The sequence below is a fragment of the Pseudophryne corroboree genome, chromosome 1, assembly GCF_028390025.1.
Source record: "Pseudophryne corroboree isolate aPseCor3 chromosome 1, aPseCor3.hap2, whole genome shotgun sequence".
Lineage (NCBI taxonomy): Eukaryota > Metazoa > Chordata > Amphibia > Anura > Myobatrachidae > Pseudophryne > Pseudophryne corroboree.
This window is the reverse complement of record NC_086444.1, coordinates 991,212,766-991,238,474: the sequence shown is the minus strand read 5'-3', so window position 1 is coordinate 991,238,474 and position 25,709 is coordinate 991,212,766. Positions and strand designations below refer to the sequence as shown.

Below are 25,709 nucleotides of genomic sequence, written 5' to 3'. Positions count from 1 at the left end.
GCCCCTGGCGTCTGACGCCGGGCGGGAACCAAAGAAGAGGACCGCGCGCGGGACCCGAAGACGGAGGGCGCGTGGAAGAGCGCTGAAGAGCTACGGTGGCCGCGGAAGAGGCCAGAAGACTCCAGGCTCGGGAAAGAAGATGTCCAGCAGCGGCTGGACGCGGCGAAGCGATGGCGGCGCCGCTGGCCAGGACGGGCCAGCGGCAGAAGAGCCCATCCAGGATTGAGAAGCGCTGCAGTGGTGGGAAGCAATAGAGCTGTGCAGTTCCCCACTGCAGCCTTCTCCACCAAGGTAGGCCCTTGTAAGGTGCCCCCCTCCCTATCCTCCCTAGACCACCGGGTGAGCGGGCATTAGGCCCGTGGGCATAGTCAGGCCCTTCCGGCCTGTGGGCACAAAGTCGGGCCCTCCCGGTCCGTGGGCATTTCTGGTCGGGCCCTCTTGGCCCGTGGCACTGTCGGGCGGGCATTAGGCCCGAGGGCACATAGTGGGCACTAGTCCCGTAAGGATAGTCAGGCCACCGGCCTGTGGCACCAGTTAGGCGGGCATTAGGCCCGAGAGGCATATCAGGCAATAGGCCTGTGGGGCATTAGGCCCTAGTGTATGTTGGCCAATTAGGTTAATATAAGGTGACGCTGGGTATTAGGCCCAGGTCACCCAACGTGCGCAAATAGGGGGCGCTAGGCCCAATAAATAAGCGGTTCCCCCGAAGGTGAATAAAGGTGGCACTGGCCACTAGGCCCAGTCCACCCCAAGGTGTTTAGGCAGGCAGACCCGCTCGGCCTGAGCCCCTGGAAAGAGAGTACGGGAGGTGGGTGAGCTGTGCGGCCCCCACTACCTGGTGTTCTGATTCAGGTACTTAAAGGGACAGCACTGTGGTAGTTGCTTGCGCTGTGGATTGTGATTGGATATGTTATTACCGTGCAGGGCAAAGTGTGAGCTTGTTAAGTCTGTGTTTAGTTTTGTTGCACCACACCCACAGAGCTAGTTTGAGGGCTCTGCCGTTGTAGTTAGTATAGGGGTGTGACACTAGGTTAGAGTTAGGCCCTGCACGGCTGTTTGCTTGTTTATTTGCCTCCTTACAGGGACCTGTAAGAGAAGAAGACGTTCGCAGTGCGGAACTGACGGTGAGTAGCATCTGTTTACGTTTGTCCCTTGTCTGTCCCCAAGTGACGGAATAGGGGTTGCTCACGGACGTGAGAATCCCCTTCATCACACTACGCGCGAGTGTGTGAAATCTGGGTGGCTGAGGCTTTGTGCCAGTGATGACCTTTCACCCAACCGGTGAAGGTCGCCGTCACCCCTGGGGTATCCCCTTTTACGGTGGAAGAAGGGTTGATACCCCCTTAAGGTAGACTATTTTCTCCTCAGCTCGTTCGTCTGTCAGCTCTGAGAGGGAATCGCTGTGTCCGGATCCGACTGAAGATTGCCAGGTCCGTTGAAGGTTCCTGTACCTGAAGGTGAGAGAGAGCGGCGCCTGGTGAGTACCGAAACTACACCTGCACGGCAGCAGGCACCACCACACGCACCGCCGCCCTCTTACATGTGTACCAGCAATATGTCTGAGTGATGTGTTCACAGACGTATGGCTTTGACCCTGCGGCACAGTCGATGGCAGATATATCTGCAGATATATCAGCGCAGTGTGCTGTGTCTACGGGTGGTAGAGGCTGCCGGTAACTGACATCACAACTGGGTGGGCACTTGTAAATACCCACCCAGTTGTGATGTCAGGCATGACACATCGGGCCGACGATTGGTTAGTGTGTATTCGCAAAGTGATTGACAGTCAGGGACCTTTTTGGGGGAGGCAACAGGGAGTGACTGCAAAGATGCAGATGTATCTTGACCGTTTTCCAGGTATGTCTTAGCCTACATCTGTGATCCCATAGGCAGTAACAGTGGCTCCAGCGTCTCATTACCTACAGCCATAATGCGCGACCATCATGGCGATCGATTATGGAAGGATCTGTTACTGCCACTGCATATTTGTAAACAAACAGGGGGGGGGTTGCAAATCCCACCCCTACTATATTTGTACGCAGTTTCTTGGATCTACAAAGCGGACAGTGGCCATCTCATTAGAAATCCTGACATCTGTCATGTGCGTATTTTCGTATATCCGCTGCACACAGGATCGCACCTACAAATCCATTAGCGTACAACTCTGAATCAGGCCATATGCCAATAGAAAGAGTTTGCCAGTAAAAATATAACAAACACAAGCTGCATTTACTGCTATTTAACAATGAAAAAAATATGTAAATTGTAATGTAAAAAAACTGTAAGATTCAAGCACAAAATAATTAGATGCCAGAGTTCTTAGCCACCCCCTGTGAGTTCATGTCTAATTGTGCTCCTCTTTTTAGCATATGCTTTCTTATCATGAATATGGTGCATGAGTAAGCCCCAATAAAAAAGTTCATATGCATAAAGAGGTGTCAGAGGGAGGGCGCAAGGCAATGGAAACGGCAGAAATGAACAACCATGAGAGGAAATGAAATCTTTCACAAACAGCTGCTCCCTTTGGATTCCCCTAGAAGGAAACTGCCTGAGGTAGGCTTTAGCACAAAAGGATACACAAGATGAAAACTGTAATGTAAAGCAGGAAAACCACTGCTGAGACCCCTGAGTTTACATCCCATAAGTCTCTGGCTGTGTGGCAGGACCTTTTAGCATGTCACAAAGGCTGGTGATAAACAGCACATTACCATGAAACAAACGGAGCCTGAGCAGTATTGTAAGAGTAATGATAACTAGCACTCCCATGGGAGAGGTAGCAGCATTTTCATCTCTCTATGCATCTGAGCACAGATCGCTAAATGGAAGTGAAAAGTGCATATTTTTGATCAGGAACATCCTAATTATATTTGTAAAAGTCCAAGCAGCTCAGAAATATACACTATAACATTAAAGCATTGAATCACTGTATAAATCATACATCTGATTCTTATTTTATTATAAAAGTTTATTTTAGAAAGATGTATATGAAATGTAGCTACTATAATCTGGATTACATAATGACATTACTTTTACAAATAAATCTTGGAAGCTATGGCTAGCTGTGCTAAATGTATTTTTCTACACTTGTATAGGTTATAACATGCAAGGCACTACTATTCAGCACTGAAGAATATGTTCACACAGACATGCTATTAAAATACACAAACAAATATGTATACACATACAGGGCCAGATCCAGGCACGTTCCAATGGAGAGGCCGAACAGGGCGCCACACTTAATGGGTGCCGCTATTTTCGCCGCCATATTGGAGCCTGGGGCCAGCAGCAGCATCCAACCAGCGGCCCCCAGTTGTCTTGAAGCTTCCTGGATGTGTAGAGAGGAGGTGGAGCCTTGGCAGGCCTCTGGCGGCGGACCCCCTCCTGATCATGTGCAGCGGCTTCATGGGGAAGAGTGAAGACGGCTCTGCAGCTGTGCTACACTGTGCTGCAGATGGGAGATGAGCGCCGGCGATGACAGCGTAAGTGTTGTGGGGAATGGTGAGGAGCCTAGGAGCGGGTGGATGGACTTGCGGTGGCGGCTGGGGGGGTGTGTGTCTAGGCTGGGGGGGGGGGGGGTGTCTACTGAACATATATATATTTATTTATTTATTTACACATGTTGGTCAGCATGACGACTACTGGGATTGTGAAGATGCGGGATGTAGGGGAAGGTATTGTACCAGCAGTCTACTGCCTGCCGGTCACATAACTACATTCCTGTACATATATCTGACCGACCACTTCACACAATCACAGCTGTTGTTTTTGGTAATTTATTAAACTAACACATTCAATCATATATTACTTTTTGATTGTAACAGTGGGCCGGATTCACAGCTGCACTCAGTTCTTGCGCTACTGCGATTATTCACAAATTCTTAAATGCAAAAATATGCAAATGTCAGTTTAAGCAGCATTCCTCTTTTGTACTTCTGTGAGACAGGCAGAGCAAGCCCTGTGATGCCCACTTTTCTAATCTGAGCATTGCTCAAGTGTGGATCCAATCTCTCCATCATCGATCTCAACATCGACTCCACCAGCAGCCCCTGCTTGGTGGATTGTCTCCCTTGTAGATATGGCAGCTGTGGCTGTGAACGTGATCGAAGCTGCACCTGAAACACGCTCAGGGATGGACTGGGGCAGTAAACCAGCCCTGGAATGTCACTGTGTACATGAGTCCTTGACAAGGGAGTGCGGCCATGGCTGAGGGGGGCATGCCATGAGTCAAGGGGCCTGGCCTCGTGGCATGCCCCCATCTATCTGTGTTCTGAGCGAGTATGGGTGGAAAGGCTGAACTGCTCGGCAAGCCTAGCACTCTTTGTTACCAGACCCAACAGGCGATAGGCCCTTCTGGCATTTGCCAGAAGTGCCAGGTGGCATGTCTGGCCCTGAACATGCCCATGACACTCCCATAACATGCCTATAGCACCTCCTCTTTTGCGAAGACTTTAGCTCACCTCACAGTCTCCAACCGCGCATAGATCACAGAAGTAATGGCAATGTTGTAGGCAAATGCCCAGCACATGTGCAGTAACAATTACTTCTGGGTGCACATGCGTTATCTCAACTGCATCCACCTCTGAATCCAGCCCAGTAAGTCTGTAATTGAGGGCCTATAGCTATATGAGGAAAATAATGTGTGTCAATCAGCCCTGTTAATATAGCTACATGAGCAAATTAAAGTAATGCCACATAGCTGACATACCGGATCAGAGCAAGTACATGACAAGAAACATACAAAAAGGATCAAGTGAGAAAATCAGTGTCAAGAACATTAAATCTCACAGGAACAGTTAAGTGCTAGCTTGATGGCTTACACAGTTTACATTATGACATTAATATATACACTATGCAAAAAAATTGGAATATACAATTATACTTTTAATCAGATGTAGTCTAATACACCTCCAACATTTTGCCAGTTGTCATTTGAAACTTCTAAGAATATATAATTGCATGCAAGAAATGCATCTAAAAATCATTCTAGAAAGAAGAGTTTATACTGTGATATTTTTGTTTTATACAATTCCATACACTGCTGTAGACAAGAGCACCCACTGTCCACAACACTAACATAAAGGCACGTCTTAGCTGCTGTTTTTCTGTTTACTGTACGCTTCAGAACATAGAGCAACTGTTTCTGTCTCTTTCCAACTGAACACATCTGTCTAAAGCCATTAAATATATCTGAGTCTCATATGGTTCTGTTAGCTCTGCATGAAGGTTACACACATTTGACAAAAGAAACAAAAACATACAAAGTCTAAAAAGTGATCAACCCACAAAACTTAATGGAGATGCAAACATATTTTAGAATATTGCAAAAATGCACCAGAACAACACACTCATTTTCCAACTTATTTTAGGTTTTAGGTAAGAAAAACATAGATGTGTCCTCGTACACTACGCAAGATGCCTGGTGTGAACAAGATGCTCCAAGGTGAGTAGCGTACCGTATTTATCTTGAAATTTTGTTGCAACACAGACTCCATAAAAAGCCGCTCACAGTGTATTAGAGATGCTAGACTGAGACTTTTATCGCACATGAATTGGTATAACAGACATACAAAGACACAGATGAAGCACAAGGGAACTTGGCGTGAGGAAGTCATGATTGCTCGTATTGGAGCCTATTATACACAAATTCTGACTCAGTCGCACTCAGATATACAAATGGCGCAAGCCTTAGTGGTTAGCATAAACTAGCAATGCAACTGTGTCGTTTTAGGGCCGTACGGATGGTGTACTGGATAGCATTCCCACCATGGCCCTAACTGTATGAAGTTTGTATATTCTCCCCGTGCTTGCATGGGTTTCCTCAGGGTACTCCAGTTTCCTCCAACACTCCAGGATTACACTGGTATGTTAATTGGCTCCCAACAAAAAAATTAACCCTACTGTGTGTGCATACATGTGTTTAGGCCAAGTGGTTCATACAGTATCTGCCATCAAAATTGTATGATTCTATAATTCTAGTTCTAGTTATGCCTATAAGATGCAGGTGTTGATCGAAAAAGACGCTCGGCGTGGACGAGTCAATCAGGACGTAGTACAAAATTTGGTTACTAAAGTTATTTATTTCTATGCCTAAACAGAATGCAGCCTACCAATTCACAAGGAGCAGGAACATGGTGAATGTTGGCTGCGCTTCATGCATGTTGGTCTTAAAGTGTTTAACTGACATCCCATGCCAACAGTAAATTTGAAATGGATGGTTTCTAATCACTAAGGTTGAACTGTAAGAAAAATAGCTTTTTTATTTATTTTTTATTTAGACCACGTGTTTCATATTGGTTTCTGTTAATCATACAGTAAATCTCCTAGCTTAGCAAGTCATGTCCCAATAAGTCATTAAACTCTCCATCATCAAAACACTGTCTTTTCACATTTTTGTAGTGTGACTGACATTTTTTTGTCAATCAAATCACAAATCTCATCTTCAGCTCTTCACTCCTGTATCTCAGAGTTTGACATTAACTATTCTTTTTCCATTTTTTAAGGTTGCAGCAGTGCTAAAAATATTGCTGTACCTGCAAACGCGTTGTGCTGTGTCTACAGTGCCATGTTTCAGATGCTCTTATGGCTGGACTGAAGGTCTTTCATATTACCATGAATTAATGAGTGTATTCCTCCGGAGGTTAAGTACGTCTCCTGCTATGTCATTTTTGTGAAAAGGGTTAAATTAATCAAACAGAATGTACCTTTGAACAAGTATACCATTTGCTAGTCAGCCAGTGTTTGTGTTCCTGATCCTTAATTCATTCCTCCCGTTAAATTCATGCTAATGTGTTCATGCATATGTTACAGTAAAACCCCCAAATTGATCAAAACCAGATGTTACTAGTCAAAGTTATTTCCACCAAAGCCTCTCATCCACACTAGTATGAACTAGTCTATAAACCAGAGCTACGGTAACTGTGTACTGTAGTAAAATCTAGGAGAAACTGATAACAGCTAGGTTATTCATTTTATTCACAGATTTTACTAGGCAAAACTAATTCAGGTGTACTATTGCTTTGATTCTCAAAGCCACAATAGCATCTATTGTTACAATAAATGAAGAAGGTTGTACTATTTTTTAAACTTTTTTTAAATCTCAATTATTTACCTCTAATTACAAGTAGTTTAATTTAATATATATGTTTAGCAGTGAAAGGTGTCAGTCAATACTGATTTTTACTAGTTAGCATGGAAATTAACAAATTTTTTGTTGTTGTTGTAAAACTCTAATACTGACAATTTAATTTTGTTAATAGATTAAAATAGGCATAGTTTAAACTGTGGACGCTCAACGCTGATCCCTCAATCCCCGGGATTGGAGCTTCCAATCCCGGGATTGAATCCCGGCCGTTTTTGGCCCTAAATCCTGGGATCCAGCCGATCACGATCCCGGGATTGGCCACCATAGTTTAAACTATTACTGATGAAACAATTTTGACTAGTGAGTGCCGCAATATCTAACATATGCATTCTGTGTACTAGGTTCTGTATAACTAAGAAAATAAATGTAAGTGGTTAAAGAGAGTATAGTCTGGGCAGCTACAGTATGGGGTCAATCCAATTAGCTGCCATGATTTCATACAAAAGTGCTCGCCTCCAAATAGATGTCTGAGCAATTTTGTGCGAATTAGTACTGATTCAGCCCGCGAAGGGTGCAAGATCAGGTGCCACTGCTGGCGTTGAAATGCTGCGGCAACGACATATAGCATCCCTTCGCAGCTAATTGGAATGACCCCTAGATGTCTGCAGGTTATGTTGGCTGACCATTGCTTCAGAGTTTTATATATATATAAGCTCCATATATAGAACTCCAGCTACTATGTTAAATTGCTTACAGAGGGAGGTGGCTATATGGTGCATCCTACACTTTAATGTTCAGCATATTAACCAGGTAATTGTGTGTCATCATTTAGCTTTCATTTTACGAAGTAACTTAGGGGGTCATTCCGAGTTGATCGTTAGTGAGAAATGTTCGCAGCGCAGCAATTAAGTGAAAAAGCGGCACTTCTGCGCATGCGTATGAAGTGCAGTGCGCACACGCGATGGCCGATGTATTTTTACACAAGGTATAGCGACGCTTTTCAGTCACAATGCCAGCCGCAGAGTGATTGACAGGAAAGGGGTGTTTCTGGGTGTCAACTGACCGTTTTCAGGGAGTGTTTGGCAAAAGCAGGCGTGCCAGGAAAAACGCAGGCGTGGCTGGCCAAACGCAGGGTGTGTTTGTGACGTCAAATCCGGAACTGAACAGTCTGAAGTGATCGTAAGCTAGGAGTAGGTCTGGAGCTACTCTAAAACTGCACAATTTTTTTTGTAGTCGCTCTGCGATCCTTTTGTTCGCACTTCTGCTAAGCTAAATTACACTCCCAGAGGGCGGCGTTTGCACAGCTGCTAAAAAACTGCTAGCGAGCGATCAACTCGGAATGACCGCCTTAGTAAGAACGATTATTTTTAAGGTTTAACCAGAGGTGTCAGAATATGATGTAAATGACATAATGGCTTTATAGACTTAGGGGTATATGCAATTGCGGTCGAATTCCCGAAATTGTCGAGTTTCGGGTCATTTTCGCCAAAAAAAAAAAAAAATCGTCAATGCAATTCAGTGCTTTCCGTCAAAAAAAACGGACTTTCAAAATTCTACTTTTTGAAATTCGACTTTTTGTAAATTCGACTTTTCTGCAATGATACAAGTGCTGCAATTCGACAAAAGCATATTCAATTCAAGTTTGGAAATTCGACAGCAGTGCTTTTAGACAGTAAATTCGTCATTTTCAATCCGCCACACTTTGGAGGGTGAAAACAATAAAAAAAATTTTAAACATGTTTTTTTTGGTGTTTTTTTTTTGGGGAATAGCATATCTATTTATATTAGAAGGGATTAGGTACATTTTTTTTTTTTTTGGAGGCACAAGTATTATTTATATATTTTTTAAAATATTATTATTATTATTTTTTAGTGCTGGAACGGGAAAATTTAAAAAAAAATGGCGTGGGGTCCCCCCTCCAAAGCACAACCAGCCTCGGGCTCTTCGGGCTGGTCCTGGTTCTAAAAATGCGGGGAAAAATTGGGCAGGGATCCCCCGTATTTTTAAAACCAGCACCGGGCTCTGCGCCTGGTGCTGGTGCAAAAAATACGGGGGACAAAACGAGCAGGGGTCCCCCGTATTTTTCACACCAGCATCGGGCTCCACTAGCTGGACAGATAATGCCTCAGCCGGGGGTCACTTTTATACAGTGCCCTGCGGCCGTGGCATTAAATATCCAACTAGTCACCCCTGGCCGGGGTACCCTGGGGGAGTGGGGACCCCTTCAATCAAGGGGTCCCCCCCCCCAGCCACCCAAGGGCCAGGGGTGAAGCCCGAGGCTGTCCCCCCCCATCCAAGGGCTGCGGATGGGAGGCTGATAGCCTTGAGTAAAATGACAAGAATATTGTTTTTTCCAGTAGTACTACAAGTCCCAGCAAGCCTCCCCGCAAGCTGGTACTTGGAGAACCACAAGTACCAGCATGCGGGAGAAAAACGGGCCCGCTGGTACCTGTAGTACTACTGGGAAAAAAATACCCAAATAAAAACAGGACACAGACACCGTGACAGTAAAACTTTATTACACACTGCCGACACACACATACTTACCTATGTTCACACGCCGACATCGGTCCTCTTCTCCATGTAGAATCCACGGATACCTGAAAAGAAAAGTTCAATATACTCACCTCAGCCAGGGTCCAGAGATAAATCCACGTACTTGGCAAAAAAAGAAAACGGACACACGGACCACCGGACTGAAAGGGGTCCCATGCTGACACATGAGACCCCTTACCCCGAATGCCGGGACACCACGTAACTCCTGTCACTGAAGTCCCTTCAGCCAATCAGGAAGCGCTACTTCCGTGGCGCTCACCTGATTGGCTGTGCGCTGTCTGTGCTGTGACAGCGCATCGCACAGCTCGGTCCATTAGTTTCAATGGTGGGAACTTTGCCGTCAGCGGTGGGGTTACCCGCGGTCAGCCGCTGACCGGCGGGTGACCTCACCGCTAGCCGCTAAGTTCCCACCATTGAATATAATGGACGGAGCTGTGCGATGCGCTGTCACAGCACAGACAGCGCACAGCCAATCAGGTGAGCGCCACGGAAGTAGCGCTTCCTGATTGGCTGAAGGGACTTCAGTGACAGGAGTCACGTGGTGTCCCGGCATTCGGGGTAAGGGGTCTCATGTGTCAGCATGGGACCCCTTTCAGTCCGGTGGTCCGTGTGTCCGTTTTCTTTTTTTTGCCAAGTACGTGGATGTATCTCTGGACGTGGATGTACCTCTGGACGCTGGAAGGTGAGTATAATTTTTTTCACAGGTACCCTCGGATCGTCGGAGACCGTGGCAGTCGGCGTGTCAACATAGGTAAGTATGTGTGTGTCGGCAGATTGTGTAATAAAGTTTTACTGTCACGGTGTCTGTGTCCTGTTTTTATTTGGGTATTTTTTTTCCAGTAGAACTACAGGTACCAGCGGGCCCGTTTTTCTCCCGCATGCTGGTACTTGTGGTTCTCCAAGTACCAGCTTGCGGGGGAGGCCTGCTGGGACTTGTAGTTCTTCTGGAAAAAACAATATTCTTGTCATTTTACTCTAGGCTATCAGCCTCCCATCCGCAGCCATTGGATGGGGGGGGACAGCCTCGGGCTTCACCCCTGGCCCTTGGGTGGCTGGGGGGGGGGACCCCTTGATTGAAGGGGTCCCCACTCTCCCAGGGTACCCCGGCCAGGGGTGACTAGTTGGATATTTAATGCCACGGCCACAGGGCACTGCATAAAAGTGACCCCCGGCTGTGGCATTATCTGTCCAGCTAGTGGAGCCTGATGCTGGTGTAAAAAATACGGGGGACCCTTACTCTTTTTGTCCCCCGTAATTTTTGCACCAGCACCAGGCGCAGAGCCTGGTGCTGGTTTTAAAAATACGGGGGATCCCTGCCCAATTTTTCCCCCGCATTTTTGGAACCAAGACCAGCTCGAAGAGCCCGAGGCTGGTTATGCTTTGGAGGGGGGACCCCACGCCATTTTTTTTCCGTGTTTTTCCCGTTTTTCCCCGTTTTTTTAAATCGCGGCAAAATCCGGCAAATCGGCCGTTTTTTGCCCGCGGGACTGTCGAATCCGTTTTTCATTGAATATGGTGAATTCCGGCAGCCACCTGCCGGAATTCACCTGTCGAATTGTGTCGAATTTAAAAACGGTGATAATTTGCCGCGATTCGCCGTGAATTGCATATACCCCATAGAGCCTGAGAGGTGGACGCAGTGCTGATGTTTTTGCAGTTGAGCGATTATTTGCTTCTGCACAAAAGTCTAGGAAACTATTATGTGCTGCACCATACGTATTTGCGTAGAACATTGCAATGACTTGAGACAGCATCTGCAATACATGGGTATTTCAAAGTGGAGGTGACCTAAAGTCTTTGCATGTCATGGATGTGTTATGTGAATGTCATGGGCATGTTTCAGCATGCAGCTGAGACCTCTTTTGCAGCACTGCAGCCACAGGTGCCATACTTTGAGAAAGTAACAAGGGAGGCACCAAGCAGGGGCTGCTGAAGGAGTCAATGCTGCGACTGATTGTGGATCAATGGTCGAGTGATCAGATTGACCAGTGCAGTTGAGTAATGCTCAGATACGCAAAGTCTGTCGCACGGAAGCAGACAAGAGGACTTCTCAGACTGACATATGCATATTTTCGCGCATGTGAATCCGTGACAAATCACAGCCGTGCATGATTTGCGTCCACCTCTGAAACAAGCCTGTAGTCATTGCTGCTGTAGTCATAGCTGTGATCAATATGGATATGAATGGCAAATACTTTGGAGAAGAGGTAAACTTAAACTAATACTCTATGTGCAATACTAATATTTGGTTTATATTTCTATCTTTATCTATATGACCTCCTGTGCCTTGTTATCGGTATACACGCATCTGAATGCTACAAATTTAGCTTGAAATTACTATATCAGAAAACTAGACCTCAGCATGCAATGGGCTAAAACAGAATGTAATAAAAAGGGGAAGAGCCTAAAACAGCACCAAAGGACGTGAGGAGTGTGCAACAGTCCCTATAGAGAATGGGGAGAGTGAATGACCTCCCTTTATAATGTCTCCAAAGATAGAGAGAGGGAAATACCCCTTGTTACAGAATTCAGTGAGAGAGAGGCAGCCAATGGGAAAGACAGAAGCTGCAGAAGGAAAATCTGTACAGCATTGCAGCTGAGACAGTCCTGTCAGAGTAGAAAAGGTGGAGAGCCCTAGTACAGAGGGTACCACTGACACAGGAGAAAGAGAGATTGCTGAGGATCAAACTGAATCCCTGGCTAAAGGGCATATCAAATTAGGTACAAGATTTTCATGGTACTCCAAAATAATAATAATATATATATATATATATATATATATACATACATACATACATACATACATACATACATACAGGTTGAGTATCCCATATCCAAATATTCCGAAATACGGAATATTCCAAAATACGGAATTTTTTGAGTGAGAGTGAGATAGTGAAACCTTTGTTTTCTGATGGCTCAATGTACACAAACTTTGTTTAATGCACAAATTAAAAATATTGTATTAAATGACCTTCAGGCTGTGTGTATAAGGTGTATATGAAACATAAATGAATTGTGTGAATGTACACACACTTTGTTTAATGCACAAAGTTATTAAAAATATTGGCTAAAATAACCTTCAGGCTGTGTGTATAAGGTTTATATGAAACATAAATGCATTCTGTGCTTAGACTTAGGTCCCATCACCATGATATCTTATTATGGTATGCAATTATTCCAAAATACGGAAAAATCCGATATCCAAAATGCTTCTGGTCCCAAGCATTTTGGATAAGGGATACTCAACCTGTATATATATTGGGTAACAATAAAAATATTTCTCTATCGTCCTAGTGGATGCTGGGGTTCCTGAAAGGACCATGGGGGAATAGCGGCTCCGCAGGAGACAGGGCACAAAAAGTAAAGCTTTAGTATCAGGTGGTGTGCACTGGCTCCTCCCCCTATGACCCTCCTCCAAGCCAGTTAGATTTTTGTGCCCGGCCGAGAAGGGTGCAATCTAGGTGGCTCTCCTAAAGAGCTGCTTAGAAAAGTTTAGCTTAGGTTTTTTATTTTACAGTGAGTCCTGCTGGCAACAGGATCACTGCAACGAGGGACTTAGGGGAGAAGAAGTGAACTCACCTGCGTGCAGGATGGATTGGCTTCTTGGCTACTGGACATCAGCTCCAGAGGGACGATCACAGGTACAGCCTGGATGGTCACCGGAGCCTTGCCGCCGGCCCCCTTGCAGATGCTGAAGTAAGAAGAGGTCCAGAATCGGCGGCAGAAGACTCCTCAGTCTTCTAAAGGTAGCGCACAGCACTGCAGCTGTGCGCCATTTTCCTCTCAGCACACTTCACACGGCAGTCACTGAGGGTGCAGGGCGCTGGGAGGGGGGCGCCCTGGGAGGCAAATGAAAACCTATTTTGGCTAAAAATACCTCACATATAGCCTCCGGAGGCTATATGGAGATATTTAACCCCTGCCAGAATCCGTTAAAAGCGGGAGACGAGGCCGCCGAAAAAGGGGCGGGGCCTATCTCCTCAGCACACAGCGCCATTTTCCCTCACAGAAAGGCTGGAGGGAAGGCTCCCAGGCTCTCCCCTGCACTGCACTACAGAAACAGGGTTAAAACAGAGAGGGGGGGCACTAATTTGGCGTTAGAAATATATAAAACAGATGCTATAAGGGAAAACACTTATATAAGGTTGTCCCTATATAATTATAGCGTTTTTGGTGTGTGCTGGCAAACTCTCCCTCTGTCTCTCCAAAGGGCTAGTGGGTCCTGTCCTCTATCAGAGCATTCCCTGTGTGTGTGCTGTGTGTCGGTACGTGTGTGTCGACATGTATGAGGACGATGTTGGTGAGGAGGCGGAGCAATTGCCTGTAATGGTGATGTCACTCTCTAGGGAGTCGACACCGGAATGGATGGCTTATTTAGGGAATTACGTGATAATGTCAACACGCTGCAAGGTCGGTTGACGACATGAGACGGCCGACAAACAATTAGTACCGGTCCAGACGTCTCAAAAACACCGTCAGGGGTTTTAAAACGCCCGTTTACTTTAGTCGGTCGACACAGACACAGACAGGGACACTGAATCCAGTGTCGACGGTGAATAAACAAACGTATTCCTTATTAGGGCCACACGTTAAAGGCAATGAAGGAGGTGTTACATATTTCTGATACTACAAGTACCACAAAAGAGGGTATTATGTGGGATGTGAAAAAACTACAGTAGTTTTTCCTGAATCAGATAAATTAAATAAAGTGTGTGATGATGCGTGGGTTCCCCCCGATAGAAAATTATGGGCGGTATACCCTTTCCCGCCAGAAGTTAGGGCGCGTTGGGAAACACCCCTTAGGGTGGATAAGGCGCTCACACGCTTATCAAAACAAGTGGCGGTACCGTCTATAGATAGGGCCGTCCTCAAGGACCAGCTGACAGGAGGCTGGAAAATATCATAAAAAGTATATACACACATACTGGTGTTATACTGCGACCAGCGATCGCCTCAGCCTGGATGTGCAGAGCTGGGGTGGCTTGGTCGGATTCCCTGACTAAAAATATTGATACCCTTGACAGGGACAGTATTTTATTGACTATAGAGCATTTAAAGGATGCATTTCTATATATGCGAGATGCACAGAGGGATATTTGCACTCTGGCATCAAGAGTAAATGCGATGTCCATATCTGCCAGAAGATGTTATGGACACGACAGTGGTCAGGTGATGCAGATTCCAAACGGCAAAAAGGTGTATTGCCGTATAAAGGAAGAGGAGTTTTTTGGGGTCGGTCCATCGGACCTGGTGGCCACGGCAACTGCTGGAAAATCCACCGTTTTTACCCTAAGTCACATCTCTGCAGAAAAAGACACCGTCTTTTCAACCTCAGTCTTTTCGTCCCTATAAGATCATATCTGCCCAGGGATAGAGGAAAGGGAAGAAGACTGCAGCAGGCAGCCCATTCCCAGGAACAGAAGCGCTCCACCGCTTCTGACAAGTTCTCAGCATGGCGCTGAGACCGTACAGGACCCCTGGATCCTACAAGTAGTATCCCAGGGGTACAGATTGGAATGTAGAGACGTTTCCTCTTCGCAGGCTCCTGAAGTCTGCTTTACCAAGGTCTCCCTCCGACAAGGAGGCAGTATGGGAAAAAATTCACAAGCTGTATTCCCAGCAGGTGATAATTAAATTACCCCTCCTACTACAAGGAAAAGGGGTATTATTCCACACTATATTGTGGTACTGAAGCCAGAAGGCTAGGTGAGACTTATTCTAAAAATTTTTTTGAACACTTACAAAGGTTCAAATCAAGATGGAGTCACTCAGAGCAGTGATAACGAACCAGGAAGAAGGGGACTATATAGTGTCCGGGGACATCAGGGATGCTTACCTCTATGTCCCAAATTTGCCCTTCTCACTAAGGGTACCTCAGGTTCGTGGTGCAGAACTGTCACTATCAGTTTTAGACGCTGCCGTTTGGATTGTCCACGGCACCCCGGGTCTTTACCAAGGTAATGGCCGAAATGATGATTCTTCTTCGAAGAAAAGGCGTCTTAATTATCCCTTACTTGGACGATCTCCTGATAAGAGCATAGTCCAGGGAACAGTTGGAGGTCGGAGTAGCACTATCTCGGATACTGCTACAACAGCACGGGTGGATTCTAAATATTCCAAAATCGCAGCTGATCCCGACGACACGTCTGCTGTGCCTAGGGATGATTCTGGACACAGTCCAGAAAAAGGTGTTTCTCCCGGAAGAGAAAGCCAGGGAGTTATCCGAGCTAGTCAGGAACCTCCTAAAAACAGTGCATCATTGCACAAGGGTCCTGGTAAAAATGGTGGCTTCCTACGAAGCAATTCCATTCGGCAGATTTCACGCAAGAACTTTTCAGTGGGATCTGCTGGAAAAATGGTCCGGATCGCATCTTCAGATGCATCAGCGGATAACCCTATATCCAAGGACAAGGGTGTCTCTCCTGTGGTGGTTATAGAGTGCCCATCTTCTAGAGGGCCGCAGATTTGGCATTCAGGATTGGATGCTGGTGACCACGGAGCCCAGCCCGAGAGGCTGGGGCGCAGTCACACAAGGAAAAAATTTCCAGGGAGTGTGATCAAGTCTGGAGACTTTTCTCCACATAAATATACTGGAGCTAAGGGTAAAATTATAATACTCTAAGCTTAGCAAGACCTCTGCTTCAAGGTCAGCCGGTATTGATCCAGTGGGAAAAACATCACGGCAGTCGCCCACGTAAACTGACAGGGCGACACAAGAAGCAGGAGGGCAATGGCAAAAACTGCAAGGACTTTTCGCTGGGCGGAAAATCATGTGATAGCACTGTCAGCAGTGTTTCATCCCGGGAATGGAAACTGGGAAGCAGACTTCCTCAGCAGGCACGACCTCCACCCGGGAGAGTGGAAACTTCATCGGGAAGTTTTTTCCACATGATTGTAAACCGTTGGGAAATACCAAAGGTGGACATGATGGCGTCCCGTCTGAACAAAAAACGGGACAGGTATTGCGCCAGGTCAAGAGACCCTCAGGCAATAGCTGTGGACGTTCTGGTAACACCGTGGGTGTACCAGTCGGTGTATGTGTTCCCTCCTCTGCTTCTCATACCTAAGGTGCTGAGAATTATAAGACGTAGAGGAGTAAGAACTATACTCATGGCTCCGGATTGGCCAAGAAGGACTTGGTACCCGGAACTTCAAGAGATGCTTACAGAGGTTTTATGGCCTCTGCCGCTAAGAAGGGACTTGCTTCAGCAAGTACCATGTCTGTTCCAAGACTTACCGCAGCTGCGTTTGTCGGCATGGCGGTGGAACGCCGGATCCTAAGGGAAAAAGGCATTCCGGAAGAGGTCATTCCTACCCTGGTCAAAGCCAGAAAGGAGGTGACCGCACAACATTATCACCACATGTGGCGAAAATATGTTGCGTGGTGTGAGGCCAGGAAGGCCCCACAAAGAAATTTCAACTCGGTCGTTTCCTGCATTTCCTGAAAACAGGAGTGTCTATGGGCCTCAAATTGGGGTCCATTAAGGTTCAAATTTCGGCCCTGTCGATTTTCTTCCAGAAAGAATTGGCTTCAGTTCCTGAAGTCCAGAATTTTGTCAAGGGAGTATTGCATATACAACCCCCTTTTGTGCCTCCAGTGGCACTGTGGGATCTCAACGTAGTTCTGGGATTCCTCAAATCACATTGGTTTAAAACCAGTCAAATCTGTGGATTTGAAGCATCTCACATGAAAAGTGACCATGATCTTGGCCCTGGCCTGGACCAGGCGAGTGTCAAATTGGTGGTTTTTTCTCAAAAAAGCCCATATCTGTTTGTCCATTCGGACAGGGCAGAGCTGCGGACTCGTCCCCAGTTCTCTCCCTAAGGTGGTGTCAGTGTTTCACCTGAACCAGCTTATTGTGGTGCCTTGCACCTACTAGGGACTTGGAGGACTCCAAGTTGCTAGATGTTGTCAGGGCCCTGAAAATATGTTCCAGGACGGCTGGAGTCAGGAAAACTGACTTGCTGTTATCCTGTATGCACCCAACAAACTGGGTGCTTTTGCTTCTAAGCAGACTATTGCTAGTTGGATGTGTAATACAATTCAGCTTGCACATTCTGTGGCAGGCCTGCCACAGCCAAAATATGTAAATGCCCATTCCACAAGGATGGTGGGCTCATCTTGGGCGGCTGCCCGAGGGGTCTCGGCTTTTACAACTTTGCCGAGCGGTTATTTAGTCAGGGGCAAACACGTTTGTAAAATCCTACAAATTTGATACCCTGGCTAAGGAGGACCTGGAGTTCTCTCATTCGGTGCTGCAGAGTCATCCGCACTCTCCCGCCCGTTTGGGAGCTTTGGTATTATCCCCATGGTCCTTTCAGGAACCCCAGCATCCACTAGGACGATAGAGAAAATAAGAATTTACTTACCGATAATTCTATTTCTCGGAGTCCGTAGTGGATGCTGGGCGCCCATCCCAAGTGCGGATTATCTGCAATACTTGTACATAGTTACAAAAATCGGGTTATTATTGTTGTGAGCCATCTTTTCAGAGGCTCCGCTGTTATCATACTGTTAACTGGGTTCAGATCACAGGTTGTACAGTGTGATTGGTGTGGCTGGTATGAGTCTTACCCGGGATTCAAAATCCTTCCTTATTATGTACGCTCGTCCGGGCACAGTATCTAACTGGCTTGGAGGAGGGTCATAGGGGGAGGAGCCAGTGCACACCACCTGATACTAAAGCTTTACTTTTTGTGCCCTGTCTCCTGCGGAGCCGCTATTCCCCCATGGTCCTTTCAGGAACCCCAGCATCCACTACGGACTCCGAGAAATAGAATTATCGGTAAGTAAATTCTTATTATTACACTGCCAAAGTAAAATATAAAAGCTTTAAAACATGTAAAAAATTACTGACTTGTGCAAGTTTTTTTAAAAATGGTAAAATGCCAACTTTTTTTTGTTTAATTATAAATAAAAAGGACAAATAAAAGTAAAATAAACCTGATTTTAGAGTAATTTTAGTCTCATTTAAACAAAATGTACAAAAAATGGTAAAATAAATTATTTTTCATTTAATTAAATAGTGTAATTAAATTTGGGGTGCATAAACTAACATACAAGTTTATTTTGGGGTAATTTGAGGATTTTTTTTCACCACAATAATAACAACATGTAATTACTGGAATTATTAAGCTAATTGTTATCTTCCAAGTGCCCAATTAGTCATTAGAGGGGTGTCCAAGAGGTTCTCAATAAAGTCCCAACATTTTAAACTTAAAACACTGTAGGAATTTTCACTGACTTCGCACCTGCTGGGGGTTGCGTGAAATTAGCCATGTTATTTTTTATTGAAATTACTGCTGCTGAATTTCTCCCTGGCAATTGAATTGGAAAACCATTGTGGCTGAGGGAAAAGCCCTGCATGCAACTGACTATGCCTCTAAAAGCTTTAATTGTGGCGAGAGATATTGGACTAGTCATTTGCCTTTCAGAACAGGCTGGACTGCTCATGGCATCAGTAGGAGAGAAGCAGCATTTGGGAGGCGTGTTTGGAGAAAATGCAGATAAGCACTCTTGGTTAATTATTTGTTTGCATTTGAGGTCAGGCTGTTAAGCTGTTATTAGGATGAAGATATCAGGAATAGAGTGCTACTGCAAGAAACTGTTGACTATTTGTAGAGAAGAGACCATTTAGAGCTTTACAAGTGGTACTGCATATGGTGCAAGTCACATTTTCCTCAGTTATCTGGATACAATACCAGCATGATTCTAAAAGCTCTAATGAGTGGGCATCTGGTCAGGATCCTGGCAGTCAAAATACTAACTCCGGAATCCTGACACCGATCTGAATGCCGGTGCCAGAATCCTGACAGGAATCACAATCCCGGCGCCGCCATCCCGAAACTCAGGATCCCGATCGAGACACAGCCGGGACACTGGAGAGGTAAGCCCCGGGGGAAGGGGGGATTAGGTTCAGGATGCAGGGGGAAGGTGAGGCTTCGTGGAAGGGGGGGTTAAGTTTAGGCTGAGCAGGGGAGGGTTAGGCTGGGGGGGGGCATTAGGTTTAGCTGTGGGAAGAGAGGTTTAGGGGGTATACTTACCTTTCCCCTGTCGTGAGTCTGACAATTGGGTTGCCGTGGTTGGTATTTACTTATTTCCAGCTGAAACATTTTGTCAACTCTTTAGAGCTTGACCAATGTTTCAACGTAACTTCCCTTGAATCACTTTGTTACCACAGTCTCATGACAAATGGGGTGATCTCCAATTTAGTATTCTGCAATCCTCTACTCAGCCTCCAGCTCCTACATTTTAACTCCAGTGGGAGGCTGATCTGGGCCCACCTCCGGAGGAGCACTCATGGTCCATCATTAGGGAAAGGGTATTCAAATCATTCATCTCACATACAGTATATAAGAGAAAATGAGTATAAAGTGTACTATAGATGGTAACTAGTCCCTCTACACTGTACAAGATCTTTGGATCCTCCTTTCCACAGTGCTGCAGAGGTTGTGGGGTATTGGGTTAATTCTTCCATGTTTGGTGTTTGCCCCTAGGATAGCAATATTTTGGGCTGAGTTAGCAAATCTCTAAGCAAAGCGACAAAAGTCTCCTAGTTCCTCTAGGGACTTCCAATAGAAACTCTAGTCTAGATAGATCTGCTGACAAACTGGCGGTACAGATTATCAACACAGTCGGCTTTTGATCTGCTTGAGGGTACACTATGGGGGTCATTCCGACCTGATCACATGCTAGCTATTTTTTGCAGCACTGAGATCAGGTCAAAACTCGGCAAAACTGCACATGCGTATGCACCGCAATGCGCAGGCGTGTCATATGGGTACAAAGCGGATCGTTGCTGGGTGTTGGATTTAACGAAGAATCTATTCGCACAGCCGATCGCAAGGAGATTGAGAGGAAGAAGGCATTTATGGGTGTCAACTGACCGTTTTCAGGGAGTGGTTGGAAAAACGCAGGCATGTCCAAGCGTTTGCAGGGCGGGTGTCTGACGTCAATTTCGGGACCGGACAGGCTGAAGTGATCGCAGCGGCTGAGTAAGTTCACACCTACTCAGAAACTGCACAAAACTTTTTTGTACCGCTCAGCTGCACAAGTGTTCGCACACTTGCAAAGTAAAAATATACTCCCCCATAGGCGGCGACTATCTGTTCGCAGCGCTGCAAAAAATAGCTAGCGAGAGATCAACTCGGAATGACCCCCCATGTCAGCAGCAATCTGAACAGCATTTATTACAGAGTGAGACATGGAACTGCACTCAAAAGGGATTCTTCTCACAAACTATCATAAACAGTCTGATGAAGTAGGCAGTATGCCAGAGAAATGCGTCACTAGAGCTTATGCGTGGCCTATCTTGATGAGCTGTATGTGATAAGATGACCATATTTCCATGTTTCTTTATAGAAGATTTCTAATACATTTTAAATTAAAGATATAAGTAAGACTTATCAATCGTTGGGACATGCGTCTTAAGGGTTTATTGCAAGTAAAAAAGCTTGTCCTACATATACCAAATGTTTTTAAAAACCTTGTTCACTTTCTACTTTTAAATCCAGTAAACAGTTATTGGAGAGTGATTGTCCATCCTAAAATTGGGAGCCAGACAGTTCCATACTTTATGAGTTTCACAGCTTCGGAAGACAGCCTATGGTGAAGCAGAGGGACAGCAGCAGCAGCGCCTCAACCTATAACACAGCGCTGCTGCGGCTCCCTCCTCCTCCTTCCCCCGTGTCCACTGCGCTCCTCTCCTCTCCTGGCGGTTGTGTGCTGCGGGCGGCGGTTGCCCGCAGCACACAGGGGCATGTAATGAGTCAGTTTGACTCACTACATGCTTTGGGCCCCTGGACAGTGGCGGGCCCCAGTGCAACGCACTGGTTGCACTGGCAGTAGTTCCACCTCTGGCCCGAACCACTGCCAGCAGCAGCCATTGTTCGACAGTAACTTAGCGCAACTTTTCATTAGGAACCCGGCTGCAGCTGCATGGGAGCATTAAGTATTGTACCGTATTCTGGGGGTCATTCCGAGTTGATCGTAGCTGTGTTAAATTTAGCACAGCTACGATCAGGCACTCAGACATGCGGGGGGATGCCCAGCACAGGGCTAGTCCACCCCGCATGTCAGTGCCGCGGCCCCCCCCCCCCCCCCACCCGCAAAAATGCAAAAGCATTTCAGGAGTACCTCTCAGCCAGTGCAGCTCCTGTGGCTGGCCGGGAGAACCTCTTCGCTGCCCGGGTCGCAGCGGCTGCGTGTGACGTCAGGCAGCCATGGCCCACCACCCCAAAGGTCGGGCCACGCCTGCGTTGGACGGACCGCACCCCCTAAATGGCGGCTTAACGCTGCTGTCCAGCCCCCTCCCACCCAGCGATCGCCTCTGCCTGTCAATCAGGCAGAGGTGATCGCTACGGTACAACGGCCTTCGGCCGTCCAGCATGCGCCGGCGCATGCGCAGATCCAACCCGATCGCTGTCGGAATTACCCCCTCTATCCTTAAAGCAACACTTTAAGATAGCATTAAGGATACCCGGTGAATGAATACTTTTGGTTTTTATGTAGACTTTGGTTGGTCTTTAAAAATATTCTGTATACAAAATATTAATGCGGCATGTTTTATGAACTCTTTTTTTGCCTTGCATAGTATGCAAAAATAGGCTTGAGTAAAGATAAATTAACGCTTTGCTGTTACTAATTAAAAAATTTTATATTGATATCTTGTTTCCAGTTCTGACACATACGTTACAACACTGTTTGTGCAAATATATATGTGATTGTATTATCTTGAGTTTGAATCTATGTTTTTAAATAAATGTATTTATATTACTATACTGGTCTTTAAAGAAGTTTATTCTAGTTAGAGTCTATCGTGCAATCATTGTTTTTTTTATTGTAAACTGCACTGGGGCAGGAACTGATGTGAATGCCCAAATATTCTCCATAAAGCGCTGCAGAATATACATTTCTTGTCAGATGCACATTCACATGTACATTTATATTTTGGCACACTGCAGTGTAATAAATATATTGTTTGCACATTAATATCATGAATAAATTGTTATATAATGTATACTAATGACATATAAATTTTTATATTTCTTTAGTTTGCATTTACCATTTTAAAGGAGAGTATATTTCTCCTATGGCAGTTATTCTTTGGTATACTGTTTGCTAGAGCCATTTTGTTTCTCTGTTGATTTGTCTATGAGATTCGCTGTAGAACCGGGTATAATCGCAAAAAAGTCAGTGACATACATTACAAAACTGGTGTTTTGTAAAAACCAATAACATATACATTTTTATTTTCTGAACTGCATTACAAAATGAAACATAGAATATGATTGATTGTTAAAGAGAACACTCCAGTTTTCATGTGTTCTAGCTTTTATAAATGGCAACATCTGTGTTAAAGGTACAATATGTACTTTCAGAACTAAAGACTCATGCTGACCATGAGGGTGATTCCAAGTTGATCGCAGCAGGAATTTTTTTAGCAGTTGGTCAAAACCATGTGCACTGCAGGGGAGGCAGATATAACATGTGCAGAGAGAGTTACATTTGGGTGGGTTATTTTGTTTCTGTGCAGGGTAAATACTGGCTGCTTTATTTTTACACTGCAATTTAGATTGCAGATTGAACACACCACACCCAAATCTAACTCTCTCTGCACATGTTATATCTGCTTCCCCTGCAGTGCACATGGTTTTGCCCAATTGCTAAAAAATTTCCTGCTGCAATCAACTTGGAATTACCCCCCATATGCTGTAAATTCTTGCTGCTCAGCCCACATTCTACACTCATAATACAATATGACATCACTTGCAATGACCAAATTGGATAAGTTCTGGAATAACTGGCAGAGGTCTTCTGTCAAAGGTATGCTAGTGAGGTTGGAAGATGACTGTAGAGATCAACAGCGGTGATGAGAATTTGATTCATTTTGATGGGATATTTTATAAATAATGACGGATACTTTGGGACGACACAAAAATAACTTTCTGATATTGATGCAGATATTGACATTAATGCTATATACAGTATCTTCACATTAGTCCTGTCTGCTAAGGAAGTAAGTGGGAAAAGATTGACAGGCTGAAACAGTAGGTGACCAAGCCAAAGCAATGTTTGTATAGACATGCATTCTCTTAAGGATGAGGTGTTCTTTTGGGAATGCAGTAACAGAGTACGGAGAAACTTTTATGTGAGTGTAAGGGATTTACTGCAAGGCAGAAGGCAGTCTTTGTTCATGTTATGCACTTAAAGGCAATACATGGTGTTGTAGAGCTTGTGTAGACTAAGAGAAAAATGTGATGTAGAAGGTTTGCTGTACTGTGCAGGTGTTAAGTGTTACATCTGGTGGAACACTGTATCTAGAGCTGAGCATGCGGGATCAGTAAGAATGACCGATTGACGGGATGCCGGTGGTTAGCATATCGACACTGGCATCCCATCCATCATAATCCCGACAGTCCCCCAGTAAGGCCCCTAACCCTCACCCTTTCCCTACCCTAACCCTCCCTTGTGGGTGCTTAACCCTAACCCACCCTACCCCACTGCCTAAACCTAACCTTCCCCGCTTGATGCTTAAACCTAGCCTCCCCTTCTATGTGCCTAACACTAACCCTCCCTCCTCGGTCCCTAACCCTAACCTTCCCTGTGCTTACTCCTAACCCCCCTTCTTCTGCCTAAACCCCCCCACCCCACCGCGGCAGGACGCCAGCGCGTCCCGCTGTCCAGGCGTTTGGGATGCCGGCTGTCGGTATTGTGACGCCAGCACCCCGTTTGGCGTCAGTATGTAGACACCAGGATAGCGTCCTTCTTCCGGATGCCGACGTCGGTATATTGACCACTGGTATCCTGGCCATCGGTTACTTAACTGCTTACCGATCAGGCTTCTTTGGAGAATAATAAAATAAATGTTGATTACTTATTCCAAAAGCGCAGAATTAACGTAGTTTAAACAGAGGAAAAGTTCAGTACACACCAATAAAACATAACATTTATATGCTTACAGTTACATATTTACCTCTGAGCACTAGTAACGATTTGTACAATTACACTAGGTTTGCAAAGATCAATAAAGTTCAAAATTAGCAATCCATTCTTAATTCAGAGTATACATGATATACAGTCATCCAGTCCTCTCACAGAAATACAAACAGCACAGCATAGACATGCTTATCGGGGAGACATGTACTAATAATATGTAATAATACATAACACTATGAAGATTAAAAGTTGTTGTCATTATAGAATACATAGTACCATGAACAGTAACATTTCTATGGGTCTTCCACAGCAGTTCCTTCCTCATATTTTAATGTCATGTCTGTAGTTCTCCTGTAATCCTCGTGTGCGGGCAAGTGCGATAGATGTAGTTCCCAGCACTGCTGTCCACCACTTATATGCAATATCCTTTCAAGTTGTGGGTTTTCAGCCTTTTCCACCATGCTTTGTGTATTTGGGTTATTCTTCTTCTTCTACAGTATGAATCTCCTCTTAAGCATCACTATGCTGCCCACTTGTTATTGTCCTTCCCATTTTCTCCGGCTCCATTCTATTAGTTATTTATGTTACTGTGTACACTGACAAGTGTTTCCCACGCACTTGGGAAGTGTTATTCCTCCACAGTTTACCAACAGTAACATGATTCTTATTGGCCCTCAGGCCATGTTACCCCAGTACCAACCTTGTAGCTTCCTAGTCTTGCCTCTCACTGGGTCTCATTAGGTAAAAAGAGTTTGGAAGTTTCTATGTTCCTTCCCATCCTGTCCTGTCCTCTTTTTAATTTCTCACTTTTCAAATTTGGCCAGAGTATTCTTCTATTGAGGCCCTGGTGGAAACACCTTGCCATTGGAGGCCTTCACAGTCCTATGTTCTTGCTTTCTTGCAATCTCAAGAGCCTGAAACCACTGAGTTTATATTTAACATGTTTTTATATAAATCTGCCTTTACTAGGTTCCCCTGCTCTGCACACTGCATTTCAGAATGTAGCAATTTCTGTGACTACGAGCTTTAAAAAGTGGCCTGTAGTAGATTAGGTGTACTAAAAATCATCTTATAAATCCCTAAAAAGTAGGACACTTGATGAAATGTGAAGTTTGCTAGATCTCCCCCTG

General features: G+C 45.3%; 1 protein-coding gene across 6 annotated transcripts in view; it reads right to left on the bottom strand.

Moving 5' to 3' along the window:
* TTC29 (tetratricopeptide repeat domain 29) overlaps nt 1-25,709 on the bottom strand; it is a 562,022-nt gene that overhangs the window by 286,011 nt on the left and 250,302 nt on the right. The window lies entirely within an intron of this gene.